This window comes from Triturus cristatus, chromosome 11 (genome assembly GCF_964204655.1).
Source record: "Triturus cristatus chromosome 11, aTriCri1.1, whole genome shotgun sequence".
Classification (NCBI taxonomy): Eukaryota; Metazoa; Chordata; class Amphibia; order Caudata; family Salamandridae; genus Triturus; species Triturus cristatus.
This window is the reverse complement of record NC_140594.1, coordinates 1,115,904,155-1,115,921,043: the sequence shown is the minus strand read 5'-3', so window position 1 is coordinate 1,115,921,043 and position 16,889 is coordinate 1,115,904,155. Positions and strand designations below refer to the sequence as shown.

The 16,889-nt window shown below is 48.9% G+C and overlaps 1 long non-coding RNA gene across 1 annotated transcript in view; it reads right to left on the bottom strand.

The window, feature by feature from the left end:
• Positions 1-16,889, bottom strand: part of LOC146786132 (uncharacterized) — a 156,488-nt gene that overhangs the window by 45,280 nt on the left and 94,319 nt on the right. Inside the window, exon 2 of the long non-coding RNA XR_014970856.1 lies at positions 14,841-14,970. This is a non-coding gene — a long non-coding RNA (uncharacterized LOC146786132). The remainder of the gene's footprint in view (positions 1-14,840; positions 14,971-16,889) is intronic.

The following is a 16,889-nucleotide window of genomic DNA, read 5'->3' as shown; positions in this document are numbered from 1 at the left end:
TCACCCTGGGAGTCTGATAGCATGTCAGACAGGACTGTAGAAGTATGATTAATGGATTTCACCATCCAGCAGGCCATTTTCCCAATAGATTTGGCATTATAAACTGCCAAAGCAGGAACACCAATAATTGAAATAGCTAGGCTAAGGTATTCAGACTTGGAATATAAATGTAAAGATGAGTCACAATCCTCCTGTAACATCACTGTATCTCGAATCACACGAGAGTTGGCATTCGGATGTGACGAGAACATCAGTAAACTGAGTCTCGTAATGGCACAAGGGCCTCCAGAAATATTTGCAGGGACATATGGCCAGGAAGTATTACCACATGAGAAAAGCCATCCGGCAGGTAGTAACATCGTGCGATAATGACTGGGGGTAACTACCAAACTCTTGCAAGTCATATTGTTCTGAACTGAAACACATGTAGTCGGTGTCCTTTGAAAACACAAAGTCCGTTCATGAGCGGTGAATGAAGTGGCACCTTTCAATTTTAGGCGTAGACATTCAGAGATCGCACTAGGATTACACGTAAGGAAAAAACACAAATCTCCTTGTGTGATATTATAAGTAACTATTTGGGACTGGATGAGGGGTGTCTCGTTTGGCATTTCAGTACATAAGGGGCAATACACATGGGTAGCGAAATCACCCAGAAGAACATTGGGGCGAGCCTTTGAAACGTTGAAAATATGAGTTAGAGTTTCAAGTGAAGCAGGGACAGCAACCAGACAGGTTGCGAGGATGTCGTGCACAGATCTCATCGGTGTCAAACAGAAGTGAGGGGCATCAGTCACCCTCTTAGCCAGTGAGGTCCAAAGGTTCGATGATGAATCCCACGCAGCGAAGGAACGCAACACCCGGGTTCTCAGTTCATCCCGGGTTGACGGGATCCCTCCTCTCTCGTCGAACCATCCCAAAGACAGTACGACGCCGACACATCCTGCAGCAACAGTCCAAAGAATGATCTGAAAGAGAATCAAATACAGGCATTAATCATTCTCGTAAGTAACATTTGTCAGCCGGGACCGCTTCCCAGCTATCTTTCCCTGGTCTCATAACTAAAATGGTATTGTCATGACCGGTGGCAATAACCTCTGCTTGTTCAGGGGGATTCTTAGGCGACTGCACCCAAACCCTGGCCCCAGGGTTATCTGTAGAGCCAAAACCTTTCTGGCCTCGTACAGTTAGCAAAGTTGGGGCAGTGCCTTTCATTAATGAACCACTGAAAACAGGCATTATGAGTAATTGAGCCACTCGGTCAGTGCGGTGTATCAATAAGTCAACCTCACTGCTATTCAGCAGGAGCACCTTAATCTCTCCCTGATAATCACTGTCAATGATTCCTCCAAACACCTGAATGCCTTTTACAGCCAGCCCCGATCTAGGGGCGATCAATCCGAAATTCCCAGGTGGTATATGAACACCAACACCGGTAGCAATGATGACCCGATCCTTACTTTTTATAACGGTGTCATCCATGGCATGCAAGTCTAAACCTGCCGACCCTGGGGTCGCTCTACATGGAGCCAAAGCTCCGGGAGTAATTTCCCAGTACATCACAGTCTCTCTGATTTCATTAGGCATAGCATTAACATTCGGAGGAAACAAACGCATAAGTGGAGATTCAGCATTTAGAAAAGGACGATTATTCAAAATCAATATCGCTTGGGGCAAAAAGTCTCGCCAATTTTTATACTTGTCATCTGTTAATTTACGCAGCTGATCCTTTAGCAGGCCAATCAACCTCTCCACAAGACCCGAGGCCTGTGGATAATAGGGTATATGGAATATCCATTCAATATTGTTTTCCACACAGAATTCCTGTACCAATCTTCCACGAAAATGGGATGCATTATCAGATTGAATTTGGAATGGCACACCATAATACATCATAATCAATTCCAATGTTTTAATGGTATTCAATTGGGTAGCTTGCTTACAGGGAAGGGCTACCAGCAGGCCACTGTATGTATCAACAATAGTGCAAACATATTGACAGTTCCTACTCATAGGAAGTGGACCAATGTAATCAATCTGCCAAATTTGAGCGGGCAGTTTCCCGCGATGTAAATGACCTTTAACAATTTGGGGCACCTTGCGCTGTCTGATATGCTGACAAACGGGACAATGTAAAATAACATTTTTAATTAAATCTAGGGGAATATAAATTCCACGATCAGCAGCCCACCTGCTAGTGGCCTTCTCTCCAAAATGTCCTGCCTTCTGGTGTGCCCATTTCGCCAATCCCGCAATATCAGAATCTTGCCTGTCCACCACTGCCTCAGCAATTTTAGATTTCTCATCTGCAATGTTATGAAAAAATTTGTCAAGAGAATCTATCGGGGTGTGAGCATCCACATGGAAGATTGTAACAGTACTCTGTGGGAGCATCTCCCAAATCTCTTGCCATAACTCTTTTCCCCACAATTCTTTGGAATGCAACTTCCAACTATGGGAATGCCAAGTCGGCAACCAAACTGCCAGTCCATTGGCAGTAGACCAAGAATCGGTGAAAATATGACATGTACCAGGTAACTCTTGTTTCAAAACTTGATAAACAGCATAAAGTTCAGCAAATTGACTGCTTTTACCTTCACCAGTTGTGCTCAGCAGTTTTTGTGTGATCGGATTATAGGACACCGCCTTCCAGTGCCGTTTCGTCCCTATGAACCTCGCTGAACCATCCGTAAACCAGACATGGTTTCTGTCCGCTGCGGACAAATCATCAAAAGGTCTACCCCACTTGACAGGAGACTCCTGTACTAAAGGTACGGAACATTCACTCTCAGTCTCAGTCGATGGCGCTCGCGCCACCTGCTCATGTAAAGAAGCAACTCCTTTCGGCCCCACACGTGCCCTGTCTTGTATATACCATTTCCATTTAATCACACTCGCCTCTTGAGCGTGTCCAATTTGGTGAGTTTTCGGCGAACTCAGAACCCACTGCATGATAGGAATTTCAGGACGCAAAACTATATCATGTCCCAAAGTCAATTGCTCGGTATCCACCAGAGCCCAATAACAAGCAAGTAACTGTTTCTCAAAAGGTGTATAACGCTCACCAGCATCAGGTAACTTTTTGGTCCAAAAACCCAACGGTACTCTACTCCTGCCTTGTTTCTGCCACAAACTCCAATTAGCATAAAGGCCCTGTACAGACACATTCAAATCCACATCACCATCACGTACAGGCCATAAATCCAGAGCATGTTGAATTGCTTCTTTAGCCAGACTGAACGCATCTTTCTGTGGTTTATCCCATTCAAATGCATTCTTTTTACGCGTGACACGGTACAAAGGGGCCAATATTTGACTTAAATGAGGAATATGCTGGCGCCAAAAACCAAACAGACCAATAAAGCTTTGGGCTTCTTTCCTATTCCTCGGAACTGCAAAATCAAGAATCTTCTGTTTAACCTGAGGGATCACTTCACGGTGCCCTTCATGCCAATTAATACCCAAAAATTTTACAGCCTGGGACGGACCTTGTAATTTATCCGGGTTGATTTCCCAACCTTTCTCACGCAGGCACTCAATGATCCTGTCCAATTGGGTCTGAACTTCCTCTTGTGTTTCACCTTGGATCAAGACATCATCAATATAATGACATATCTGAATTTGGGGATGAACCGGTACCTCAGCCAAATGTTCTGCCACCAGCCGGTGACATATTGTAGGACTATGCACATAGCCCTGAGGAAGACTTCTAAACGTCATCTGACGCCCATTCCACGTAAAACTGAATTGTTCCTGACACTCAGGGGCAATCGAAATTGAAAAGAAAGCATTAGCAATATCAATGGACGCATACCATGTACCTGGATGTTTTTGGATTCTTTCAATTAGGGTAATAACATCTGGTACTGCAACAGTCAAAGAGGGCGTGTGTTTGTTCAATTCTCGATAATCAACAGTCATGCGCCAAGAATTATCACTCTTACGTACAGGCCAAACAGGATTATTCCAAGCAGAAGTAACCGGGGTTATAACACCTGCATCCACCAACTCCTGAATAGTGGTACTAATCTCTTCATGACCACCTGGAATACGATACTGCTTCTGACAAACCACTTTCGTCGCCTGGGGAACTTTTATGGGGGGCATTCTTAAACGACCAACCCGTATAGGCCTGGACGATATATAATGCGTAGTCCCGAATTGGTAACATCCATCATCTAAATGCAAAGTCATTCCTTTCAAAATAGCAATTCCAATTATGAATTCTAAGAGTGGCACCACTAGTACAGAATATTCTTTTCTAGGGATTCTACCTATTCTCATTTCAAGCAAAGTTTGAACTGCAGGAGTTTCTTTTCCACCTAATCCGGTAATTGTAAAAGGCTGACCTGTAAACTTCTTTGATTTTCCATGAATAAGAGTGGCCTCCGCTCCTGTATCTACCAATGCTCGGGCCCTTTGGATATTACGATGTCTCCAGTAAATATCAATATCTACATAGGGTCTATTATCTCTGTGAGCCCATCTGTGTACCGGAGCTTGACCTATTTCCTAGTCAGTCTTACTGCATTCCGTGTACCAGGATAAATCAGGATAAAGACTCTCACGTTTCCTAGGTATCGGTACCTCCTGTTCATATCCATTTCCAGTACGAAATGGATTCGTGTCTTCTGCATTGTACTGCGTGTTTAGATCGGCCAAACTGTGACGATCCTCTCTCCTCCTCAACTCAGGGGATTGATCCCTATCATCTCTACGTCTGTTGTGAACATAATCATTTCTCCCCCTGTCTCGGTCCTCCTCCCTCTCTCTGTCTCTCTCACGACGGGGGGACATCTCACGCACATAACGTCGATCATCACGACGAACAGAGCGCCCACGGCGGTCGTCATCACCGCTACCGTCAGAACCACCACGATCACACTCAGTCGTCCGAACACGGCGAGCACCCTCCTTCCGATCCAAACCACGTTTGCGAAACAACTCCCACAAACGAGCAGTAGTCTCACCGTCGATGTCCTCCCTCCGCACACCATCGGCCAGGAGAGCAGAAAAGATATCACGTCTAGTAAGTTTATTGTCACCAGGGGTACGAGTGTCAGGCCGGGACTGACGTTCAGGTTTAAACCACTCACCCAACTCACCGAGTTGGCGCACCGATTCCAGCACCGTAGACAACACGTTACCAGTCTGATTAATCAATAAAGTCATCATGACCTGCTTGTAGGCAACAGGAGAAGAACGAATAATACGATTCCGCACAGAAGAAGTCAACGAATCATCAAGCAACCTGTCAGCAGTACCCAGAAAAATCGCCGTTTTCATCACCTCCTCTTTGAGACGTTGCGCAGCGTCGCGCAAAGTATACCATGGTTTATCAGTCACAGGCCAATCAGACTCAGTAGGATACTTTTGATTACAACCCTCAGTCGCTAACTGAAGCAAAGAAATCTGACCACCACCATTATAGTTACGAAAATGATCTTGTACAGTAGAATCCAAACTCAAGGAACAGAACTTTAAACAATCGCCAGTATCCAACATAATGCCAGCAGCGCCCAGTTCATAAAGGCGCACCATCCATGTGAGCAAGGTCTCACCAGCACGCTGCCGAAAGCGCTGCAAAATATCACTAATTTCTTGTTGAGTAAAATCCTCCAAAGAGTCTAAAGAAATACCATTCGGAGCATTGGGACCATGCTGCAACTTCCGTCGAAAAACCGGGTGCGCCGAGACCGCGGGACGAGTAGCACAAGGAGCCCGATCAGTACTCGTAGAGGGACAATCAGTGTAAGAGGCATCGACCCCACTCGAAGAGCGAGCGCAATCACGGGGTGCACCATCAGAGGAGCGAGAAGCAGACTTACAATCATGGCGGGAGCGAGAAGACTCGCGCTTGGCAGACTCCTCACCCGAGGAACAAGAATCACTCGAGTTCCAGATATTACCATCCCATTCATCAGGATTCCAATCCAGTCCGGCTTTCGCCACGACCAGACGCACTTTTCGCGTCGAAACCCGACCACGCCGATTCTTGTATTTATAACGAGCAATTCGCACAGCCGCCCTCTCGGCAATAGTTTGGTAAGTCTCAAGTTTATCAGCAAGCAACTTATTCTGACACCGCAACAAAGTATGAGAATTCTGAATCTCAACAAAGTGCGCTTCCACATCCTTAAGAGATATCTGTAACTTCAACAACCTCTCATGTAGAATCCTGTACGCAGACAGAACAATCCAACCTCTGCGCCCCAAAATGGGAATCTCCTCACCCTTCGATACGGGTGCCTTCTGTAAACAAGCAATCACATTAGCCGGCTCCGCCAGCTCCAAAGAAGAATTCCAATTCTCACTCAAACCAGTAGAATCAGCCCACTCACGGGCTAAGGCTTCATACGGCGTTGAATCCCAGCAGGGAATATCAACGGGCAACTTAAAAGTAGATTTCGACTTTCTAGAAAACATCCTGGAAAAGAAAGAAGAAAAGAAAGAAAAAGAAAAGAAAGAAGAAGAAAAACTATACACAATTATACCACAAATAATATACAAACAAAACCACGCACACGCCGAAAGCAAACACAAGACAACACGACGCACACAGGTTTCGAAAACGGTTCGTGACGCCAAATGTTCTGCTTGGGTTTTCGGATCAGATAGAACCCGCTCAGCAGAGCCTCTCTAACCCAGCCAGAACGTTACCCTCTCCCTAGGGCCCATTCACAACAAGTAACTATATATGTATACCACCTAAGGACAGGGAATTCCTACTACATATATATATATATATATATATATATATATATATATATATATATATATATATATGTATCTAGACCTCTTATAATACAAGTGGCGGCCTCGCGATCCCAGACGGATCCAGGACTTCCTACCCAGACGGCAGCCTTAGCCTCGCGGTCCCAAACGGACCCAGGACTTCCTACCCAGACGGCAGCCTTAGCCTCGCGGTCCCAAACGGACCCAGGACTTCCTACCCAGACGGCAGCCTTAGCCTCGCGGTCCCAAACGGACCCAGGACTTCTTACCCAGGCGGCAGCCTTAGCCTCGCGGTCCCAAACGGACCCAGGGCTTCCTACCCAGACGGCAGCCTTAGCCTCGCGGTCCCAAACGGACCCAGGACTTCCTACCCAGACGGCAGCCTTAGCCTCGCGGTCCCAAACGGACCCAGGACTTCCTACCCAGACGGCAGCCTTAGCCTCGTGGTCCCAAACGGACCCAGGACTTCCTACCCAGGCGGCAGCCTTAGCCTCGCGGTCCCAAACGGACCCAGGGCTTCCTACCCAGACGGCAGCCTTAGTACAAGTTCATCCTATAATTACCATAACATACAACAAGGGAATCAGTTTTACTATTCATCGGATCACACAAGAACTGCTAGTTTGAGCACAACCTGTTCTCTGGTTTGAGGGGCTTCTCCTTCCTTTATTCAGTTACCACTTACCTGATCAGTGTTAACATCTGTTCATGTCAAGTCACAGCTAACTAGAAGAATAGGCTACCCCCTTATACAAGAACACGCAGCACATGTTGATTCACTACAAACTGAGTACTTTATTACCAATTACATACGCAATCACATAACAATACCATATGACACATATCCTGCAAAGAAAAGTGAAAGATTAGATTGTATACTCTAATAAGAAAGGGGTCGACATCACCTTAGTCGTGTGTAGCCTGCACTCAATGGTCATCTAGGTTCCCTCCTCGTCTGTGCCTCGGCTCGCTTGGAAGTAACACCTCCGCAATCACGAGTCTGTTCCCTTCTCCCTTCTCCGAGTCACTGGGACCTCTTCCCCATTGGCTACTCTCTCCTCTCTGGCTATTCTGCTAGGAGGGTATCTGCTCCTCGGTTTTTCTCCATCCTTAAGTTTATCATCTGTCTTCCCTGGAATAAGTAGTAGCTTTACTGCTAACGGCTAGGTGCCGCCTATGGATTGAAAGAATAAGTCCCGTATCTGCCTCAGACTTTCACTAATATAGAGGTGCATTTCCTCATGGAAAATTCCAGCCCGTAACCTGCCGCCCACCAAATTCTTGTACCTCCCCGTACCAAGGACACGTTCCCAGCCGGCCGGCCTGATGTAGTGTCTTCGGCATGAAGAAAAATACAATCTTTCGATAAGGGCCGGCCCGATCCGGTTCTCTCCAAGCGAATAACACCTCATAACTAAAACATCACCCTCGACCTAGAAGCTTCCCAAGCTGCCGGAGCAGAAAGAAAGATGGAGTCTCTCCCGTTTGAGGCCTACCAGGCCTGAATTCAGCACGGCTCCCTAAAATACCCTCACTACAGGACAGGGTACCCCTAATACTAACGAATCTATCCCCTAGGCTATGTGTGCAAGCCCTGATCTATGGGGAAGGGCACAGGATCATGTCAAAATGCCTAACAAATAGACTTCATTCACTACTCTAACCCTTAGACTTGGATGGTAAGAGACTGAAGTCACGCTAATCACCCGTTAACACAATAGGGCCGGGAAAATCGAGCAGTACAGGCAGTCATGTCGAGTTTGAAGTTGATGATGATCCCGAGGTTCTTCGCATGGGAGGTGCGTGTGGGAGTCGGTCCCAGCTCTGCTGCCACCAAGTGGAGTCCCATGGTGAAGTGCTCTTCTCGAAGGTCACAATTTCAGTCTTATTGATGTTTAGTTTTAGACATTTGGTCTTTATCCAGCGGGCTACTTCAGCCATGCAGGTATTGAACTTGATCCTGGTACTGGGCATCTTGTCTGTTTGGGAGAGAATGAGGTGCGTGGCATCCGTGTAGTAGAAGACATTGGTATCATGAGAAGAGATGATGCTGGCTAGAGGGACCAGATAATTGCTCAAGAAGGTCGAGCTCACGGAGGATCCTTGCAGAACTCTGAAGATAAGCTTGCGGGCGTCAGAGGTGTATGGTGCCAGGCTGACTGACTGGGTCCTTCCAGTCAGGGAATAGCATGTCCATGAGAGTGCGTGTCATTGGATTCACCTGTCATGTAGGCATTAGATGAGGATGGGGTGTCAAATGCTGTAGAGAGGTCCAGGAGGTTGAGGACTGCCGTGTCTATTCTGCTCAGAATAAGTCAAGGATATGCCATCCTTCCCTGCGATGAGTGCAGTTTCCATGCTGTGGTTGGGTCTGAAATTAGACTGAGTGATGTCAAGGATTCGGAGGTTATTGAGGTATTCCGTGAGGTTTGTTTTAATGATTTTCTCTAAGACATTGGCAGGAATGGTAGCAGGGAGATCGGTCTATAGTTGGCAAGCGTTAAAGGGCCCGCAAAGGATTTTTTAGCAATAGTAGGATAGTTGTGTGTTTACAGGCATCTGGGAAGGTTGTGGAAGAGATGGAGGTATTCAAAGTTTGTGTGAGCATGATACTGATGGGTTGCAAACCTCTGGAGTAGGCGTGTTTGGGGTAGGAGTCCGATAAGGCCCTTGAGTGGACGGACTTCATGGTGGCAGCGGTTTCTTTTGGGGTGATGACAAGCCATGTGTTTGGTATTGGTTCTTTGGATAACATCATGGGGCATTTGGCAAGATCTGTTGGGTCCAGTTGCTGGCTGAAGGTTCTGCCTGTGTGCCCCCGTGACTGCTGCTCCCACTTTTCTCCTTGTTCCCCGAGTGCGTGGCCCCAGAGTGCCCGGTTCCCTCCTTTTATTTTGTACCCTCGAGTGCCTGCCTCAGAGACTGCCTGGTTGAATGTAATTCCACCTTTTTTCTGTATCCCCGAGTGCGTGGCCCCCCCCTGTGCGCCCGGTGCCCCTGCTCGTTGTGCTTGTTTTTCTCCGCCTTTTTTTCTCGTCCTTTTCCCGCCTTTCTCGTCGTCCGCATCACTTCTTCCCCTGTTTTCTCGCCACCTTCCCAAAGCCGTTTTTTCCTCGTTTTTCCCGCCGCCCGCCTCCCGCTTTTCCCGCCGTTTTTACGCTCCTCAAGCGTAATCCCATTGGCCCACCTACGCTCCCGCCTCCCGCCTCCCAGCTGACCCCCCCTCCCCGGCTACCCCATATATGGCGGCCGCTGCGAGGCAGAGGTAGCGACCCTTGACCTTAGGGTAGGCCGCTCCCCAGCCTCCGCAGCGCCACCAGTGCTTGCCTGCCTCAGTGTTGCCTAGTTCTGCCTGTGTGCCCCCGTGACTGCCGCTCCCACTTCTCTCCTTGTTCCCCGAGTGCGTGGCCCCAGAGTGCCCGGTTCCCTCCTTCTATTTTGTACCCTCGAGTGCCTGCCTCAGAGACTGCCTGGTTGAATGTAATTCCACCTTTTTTCTGTATCCCCGAGTGCGTGGCCACCCCCTGTGCGCCCGGTGCCCCTGCTCATTGTGCTTGTTTTTCTCCGCCTTTTTTTCTCGTCCTTTTCCCGCCTGTCTCGTCGTCCGCATCGCTTCTTCCCCTGTTTTCTCGCCACCTTCCCAAAGCCGTTTTTTCCTTGTTTTTCCCGCCGCCCGCCTCCCGCTTTTCCCACTGTTTTTGCGCTCCTCAAGCGTAATCCCATTGGCCCACCTACCCTCCCGCCTCCCGCCTCCCAGCTGACCCCCCCTCCCCGGCTACACCATATATGGCGGCCGCTGCGAGGCCGCGCAGCGGACGCGCGCAGCGGGCGCGCCGCTGGCGCGCCGAAGGCACGCCTAAGGCAAGCCCGTCTGCGCCCGTCCGTGCCTGGACCGCACCCAGCACCCATCCCCCTGGTCCCCACGACCCCCACCCCATCCGCCACCCCCGCCTGACCTACGACACCACCACCCTCACTGCCCTCAACCCCGGCCGCACGCCCGGCTGCTATCGCGCTACCCCGAAGCGGACCCACGGATCCTTCACCTGCCGCAACTGCCGCTTTACCTGCCTACGAACACACATCGCACCCGACAAGAACGACTCCCCCGGAAACAACCTCGATTGCATCCTGATCAACACCCGATCCGTCCACAGGCATGCCATCGAACTATGGAACCTCATCGACTCAACAAACCCGGACATCGCCTTCCTCACCGAGACCTGGATGAACCCCTCCTCGACACCCGACATCGCCATAGCCATCCCCGACGGCTACAAAATCATCCGGAAAGACCGCACCGACCGCACCGGAGGAGGCATCGCCATCGCACACAAAAGCTCCATCCGCATCTCGACCCACGTCGACAACTCACTCCCCGACGCCGAACACCTCCACTTCGCGATCCACAGCGACCCCAAGACCACCCTCAGAGGCACCCTCATGTACAGACCATCAGGACCACGTACTAAGTTCAGCGAAGACATCGCAGACTTCGTCAGCCCACACGCACTCCCGTCCACCGACTAGGGGACCTCAACTTCCACCTGGAGAACCACACCGACAACAACACCACCGCCTTACTGGACAACCTCGTCAACCTGGGACTGAAACAGCTAGTCAACACCCCCACCCACCACGCCGGACACACGCTCGACCTCATCTTCTCCTCCAGCAAACACATCTCTTTCAGCCACACCACCGAACTCGCCTGGTCGGACCACAGCTGTGTCCACTTCAGCTTCAAGAAGACCACCGTGCACCACCACACCCAGCAACCACCAAGAAGACAGTGGAATCGAATCACCACGGAACAACTCACATCGACCCTCTCTCAGAAGCAACCCACCAGCACCACAGACCCCAACGAAGCCACCAACAACCTCACGAGCTGGATCTCCGACTGCGCCAACCTCCTGGCCCCCCGGAAGACCCAAGCAAACACCAACAACCACAAGAAAAACTCCTGGTTCACCCCGACCTCAAGGACTCCAAAAAAGAATGCCGCACCCTCGAAAAGACTTGGCGCCTTAACCAGACCGAGGAGAACATGTCTGCTCTCAAGAACGCCACCCGCCAACACCACCAACGCCTCCGCGCCGCACGAAAATCAGCCTTCCAGAACAGACTAGACAACAACGCCCACAACAGCAAGGAACTATTTGGCATCGTCAAAGAACTCTCCAACCTCGACGCAGAAAACAAATCCATCCCTCCCTCACAGGACCTCTGCGACTCCTTCGCAGCCTTCTTCCACCACAAGATCACCGACATCTACAACAGCTTCACCACAACCAACACGAACCCACCACTGGAACCCGCCACCGACAACACCACCATCCTCACCTGGAACCCAACCACCACCGAGGAAACCACCCACATCATGAACTCCATCCACTCAGGATCACCATCCGACCCCTGCCCGCACCACATCTTCAACAAAGCCGACAACATCATCGCACCCCACCTCCGAGACATCATCAACGCGTCTTTCACCACCGCCACCTTCCCGGAGAAATGGAAGCACGCCGAACTCAACGCCCTCCTAAAGAAACCAACAGCAGACCCCACCGAACTCAAAAACTTCCGGCCCATCTCGCTCCTACCATTCCCCGCCAAAGTGATTGAGAAAATCGTCAACGCTCAACTCACCACCGCCCTGGAAATCAACGACTCACTCGGCCCCTCACAGTTTGGCTTCAGAGCTAACCACAGCACTGAGACCGCCCTCATCGCAGCCACGGACGACATCAGATCCCTGACCGACAAAGGAGAAACCGTGGCCCTCATACTCCTGGACCTCTCTGCAGCCTTCGACACGGTATGCCACCATACCCTGATACGTCGCCTCAGCAACGCCGGCATCAGAGGCAAGGCCCTGGAATGAATCATCTCCTTCCTCTCCGGAAGAACCCAGAGAGTCCGCCTCCCCCCCTTCAGATCCACAGCCACAGAGATCATCTGCGGCGTCCCCCAAGGATCCTCCCTCAGCCCCAGCCTCTTCAACATCTACATGACCCCCCTGGCGAACATCGCACGAAAACACGGACTCGACCTCATATCCTACGCCGACGACACCCAGCTCATCTTATCCCTCACCAACAACCCCACCTCAGCTAGAACCAGACTACACAAAGGCATGAAGGAAGTAGCGAACTGGATGACAGACAGCCGGCTTAAACTGAACACAGAGAAGACGGAGGTCCTCATACTCGGCCCTACACCCTCCACCTGGGACGACTCCTGGTGGCCTCCCGCCCTGGGCAGCACTCCCCAACCCACCAACCACGCACGCAACCTCGGCTTCATCCTGGACTCATCCCTCTCCATGACCAGACAGGTCAACTCGGTGACCTCGGCATGCTTCAACACCCTCCGCATGCTCCGCAAGATCTTCCGCTGGATCCCCACCGACACCAGGAAGACCGCCACCCACGCCCTCGTCACCAGTCGCTTGGACTATGGGAACACTCTGTACGCCGGCTTCACCATGAAGCTGCAGAGGAAACTGCAACGAATCCAGAACGTTGCCGCACGACTCATCCTGAACATACCCCGCCACCACCACATCTCCGGACACCTGAAGAAACTTCACTGGCTCCCAGTCAACAAGAGTATCACCTTCAGACTCCTCACCCACGCACACAAAGCCCTGCACAACCTCGGACCAAAACTCATCAACCACCGCGTCTCCTTCTACACTCCTCCGCGCACCCTACGCTCGAACGGACAAGCCCTGGCAGCCGTACCCCGCATCCGCAAAGCCACCGCCGGAGGAAGATCTTTCTCTTTTCTGGCAGCGAAGACCTGGAACTCCCTTCCCAGCCACCTTCGCGCCATACAGGACCACCTCTCCTTCAGAAGGCAGCTCAAGACCTGGCTCTACGAGCACTGACCCCCCCCCCCCCCCCCCAGCGCCTTGAGACCCTTACAGGTGAGTAGCGCGCTTTATAAATGTAACTGATTGACTGATTGATTGTAAATGGTGGTGATTTTGTTGCTGAAGAACTCAGAGAGATAGTTGCAGAGGTTCTGCAAGGGAGTGAACGGTTTGTAGGCAGCTAATGATGAGGTGAAATCTTTCACAATGGCGAAGATTTCTTGCTTATGTTGGTTCTGGCATCAATGCAGTCTGCCAAAGTAGCGTGTTTGGTGATCCGGATTATTTCATGAGAGCGTCTCAGGGCAGATGTGAATGTGCTACTGTCTGCATTTTCCTGGCTCATTCTTCATTTGTGCTCCAGTTGTTTGCAGTGACATTTTGTCAGCCTGAGTTCCTCCGTGTGACAACTGGCCTGGGGTCTGCATATTGTTGTATTGTTGTTTTTAACGGGGGCCGGGGAGTTTGCACAGGAGTTAATTGTAGAAATTGAGCCCTTGTCAGTGATGTTCCAGTTTTAGCAGGCTTTACTGGTGGTGGTGCATGTGCATTGGACCTGGGTGGGGATGCGCTTGTCTAGGGAACTGGTGTGATTTTGCAGACTTGAATGTTGCCGAAGTTATTAAAAATAGAGACAAGGAGGTGTCCAGTGACTTGGGTAGGTCTCTTTACTCGTTTGGTGAGGTCCATGCTTCCAAGGTCCTCAATGAGTGCTCTTGAATTGTGGTCAGCGTGGTCTTCCAGGTGTAAGTTCAGGTCTCCGAGCATGATGAAATTGCTAGCATCGAGGGCAATTGATGAAACAAAGTCCATCATGATGTCAATGAAGTTAGTGCGCCGTTGCGGTGGTCTGTGGATAAGAGTAATGGTCAGGGGCATTGTTGTGCAGTAAGTCCTAGATCTTTATGGTATGTTTGGTGAGTGAGGGGGTGTTTAGGAACACCCATTCAAGTGTGAAGTGTGTGGGTGCTTGTAGGACTGTGTGAGTGTCAGAGAGTAGGGTGTTGGTGTAGTGAGTGTTGAGTGTGGGTAAGTGCATGAAAACTGGCAGGAAGAGCAGGAGAATGCTCCCTCAGTGTTGTGTGGTGTGGTGAGGCAGCAGCATGTGCAGCAGCAGCTGGGGTTGAGGGTGTGGAGGGTTGCAGCATGGTAGCGGTTAGAGGGGATTACTAGGGTTACCGGTGCTGTGTGTAGTCCAGACATGGAGGAGCATAGACGGGCTTACCTTTGGCTCACCAGCGGCTCGTCTACTGCACATCCATACTGTGGCAGTCATTAAGTACGTCCAGGGAGGGGAGCTGAGTTATGTCATTTCCTGTGCTGATGGATGAAGGGAAATCCAGTGATGTCGCTTCCTGTGCAGATGAATGATGTAAAATATCAGAGATGTCACTTTCTGTGCAGAACATTGAACTGAGCTTTTTATTAAATGTTACGAATAGTGGTTGAACTATTTTTCTAGCTTGTTGCAAGCCTGAGATAGCTGAATTCATATTTTAATCAGTACTCTAGTTTTCCTTAAATACGGCAAGAGCCTTCTACAGTGAAATTAGCTTTTGGAGGTTTGTCACTGTAGGGCCATGGTAATAATAAATGTCTACAAGTCCCACTTTTAAATACCACAAACCCTACCTTGAGGGCGACAAGTCCTACCTAGAGGTGGCATTAATATTTAACCTGCCAAAAGGTCAAGTTGCAGATTTAAACTGCAGAAGACAAGCTACAATGGTAGACCTGAAGCCATGTTTTCTAGTGTCACACTAGAGGATGGCACAATACATGCTACAGTCCACAGGTGACATTTAACTTTCGATTCCATGAGAGTAGTTTCTACACCATATGCTGTGAAATTGTAGTAGAGTTAAATATACCAATCAGTGACTAACCAATTTCTACATGATTTAGGGGTCAGGCCACATACAATGGGCACTGAACAGCAATGCCCTAGTGAGCAGAAACAGGGAAATTGGAAAATATGATTAATGACTTGGTGCAGGTTAAAAAGACATTGCTGCCTTTTTGACAAAAACAAATAACAGAAGCTGTTCTTTCTTTAAATGATGTTTTTTGGGAGGGGTCAACAAAACTTATAACAAATTAGAAGCTCCTTTCGAGAAACGACCTTGGCCAGGAGGCCTTCTTCTATGACAAATTCCAGTCTTAATTTAACAGTGTAGCAAATAGCAAAACCTTCCAAATGTATACACAATGCACACAACTTGCCACAAGGAGGCATAATTGCTCAATTTGTGGCAGATAAGAAGAGTCTCATATCAGACAGATGGATCCTTTAATAATGGAGTTGGGCTAGTTTCTAGAATTTCATCAGAACACTTGATAGTAAAGACACTTTTGCCCAGGCAGAGATAAAGAAGGAGCTATGGGGCAAAGGAATAACATTATTAATGGACAAGAGTGTTCCACAAGCAGAAAAGGATTAAGGTCTGCATTGTGTGCTCGTTTTGGTAGGAAACCAGAGATTTCAAACAGGTTCTGAATCCGTAGATTTTAAACACGTTCTTGGCTCATTGCCCAATCGGAAAATCAGAATGACAACTTTTCAGTCAATGATTACATTGATCAGATAGGGAGAATTGTTATTATCTCTTGACCTAAAAGATGCATAATTCCATGTACCAATCGCTCAAGATCACAACTTTCTGAGATATATGGTAGAGGATCAGCTTTATCAATTTCAGGTACTTCTTTGGGGTTAATATCAGCCCTTAGCTTTTTACATAAGTATTGACCCTTATGACACCTTTATTACATACCAAAGTGTTGGAGAGTATCTCTATTTAGATAATATGCTGCTTCCTTTTTTCATAGACTCAGAGTAATGAATATCTGGTGTACGGAACCATACAGGAACATGTTTTTCTAATAAATCTTGAGAAGTCAGAGCTCTTAACTTTATAGGACATGACCTTTATATGACCTTGTTTTCAGACATTGTAGGGATGGTTTAACTTCTTCAGGACCGGATGTGTGTAATACAAAGCCTGTTAAGATAATTGTTCAAGAAAATGTCTGTTTCCGAATGTGACTGGTTGTGTTGCAGGGTCTGATGGCATCCAGAATATTTGTGGTACCCTGTGTCAGGTTTCATCTAAAACTCCTTGTTTCTTTCCTTCGTGATCATTGGTCTCCAGTACCAATGAATTACAATCTCAGGTAGAAACCAAGCAAATGTCTCAGGGAATCCCTGTTATGGTGGCTGAGAGGGAGATTCATCTAACAAGCGGTATCACCTTGAACCCACAGGGGCCAATAG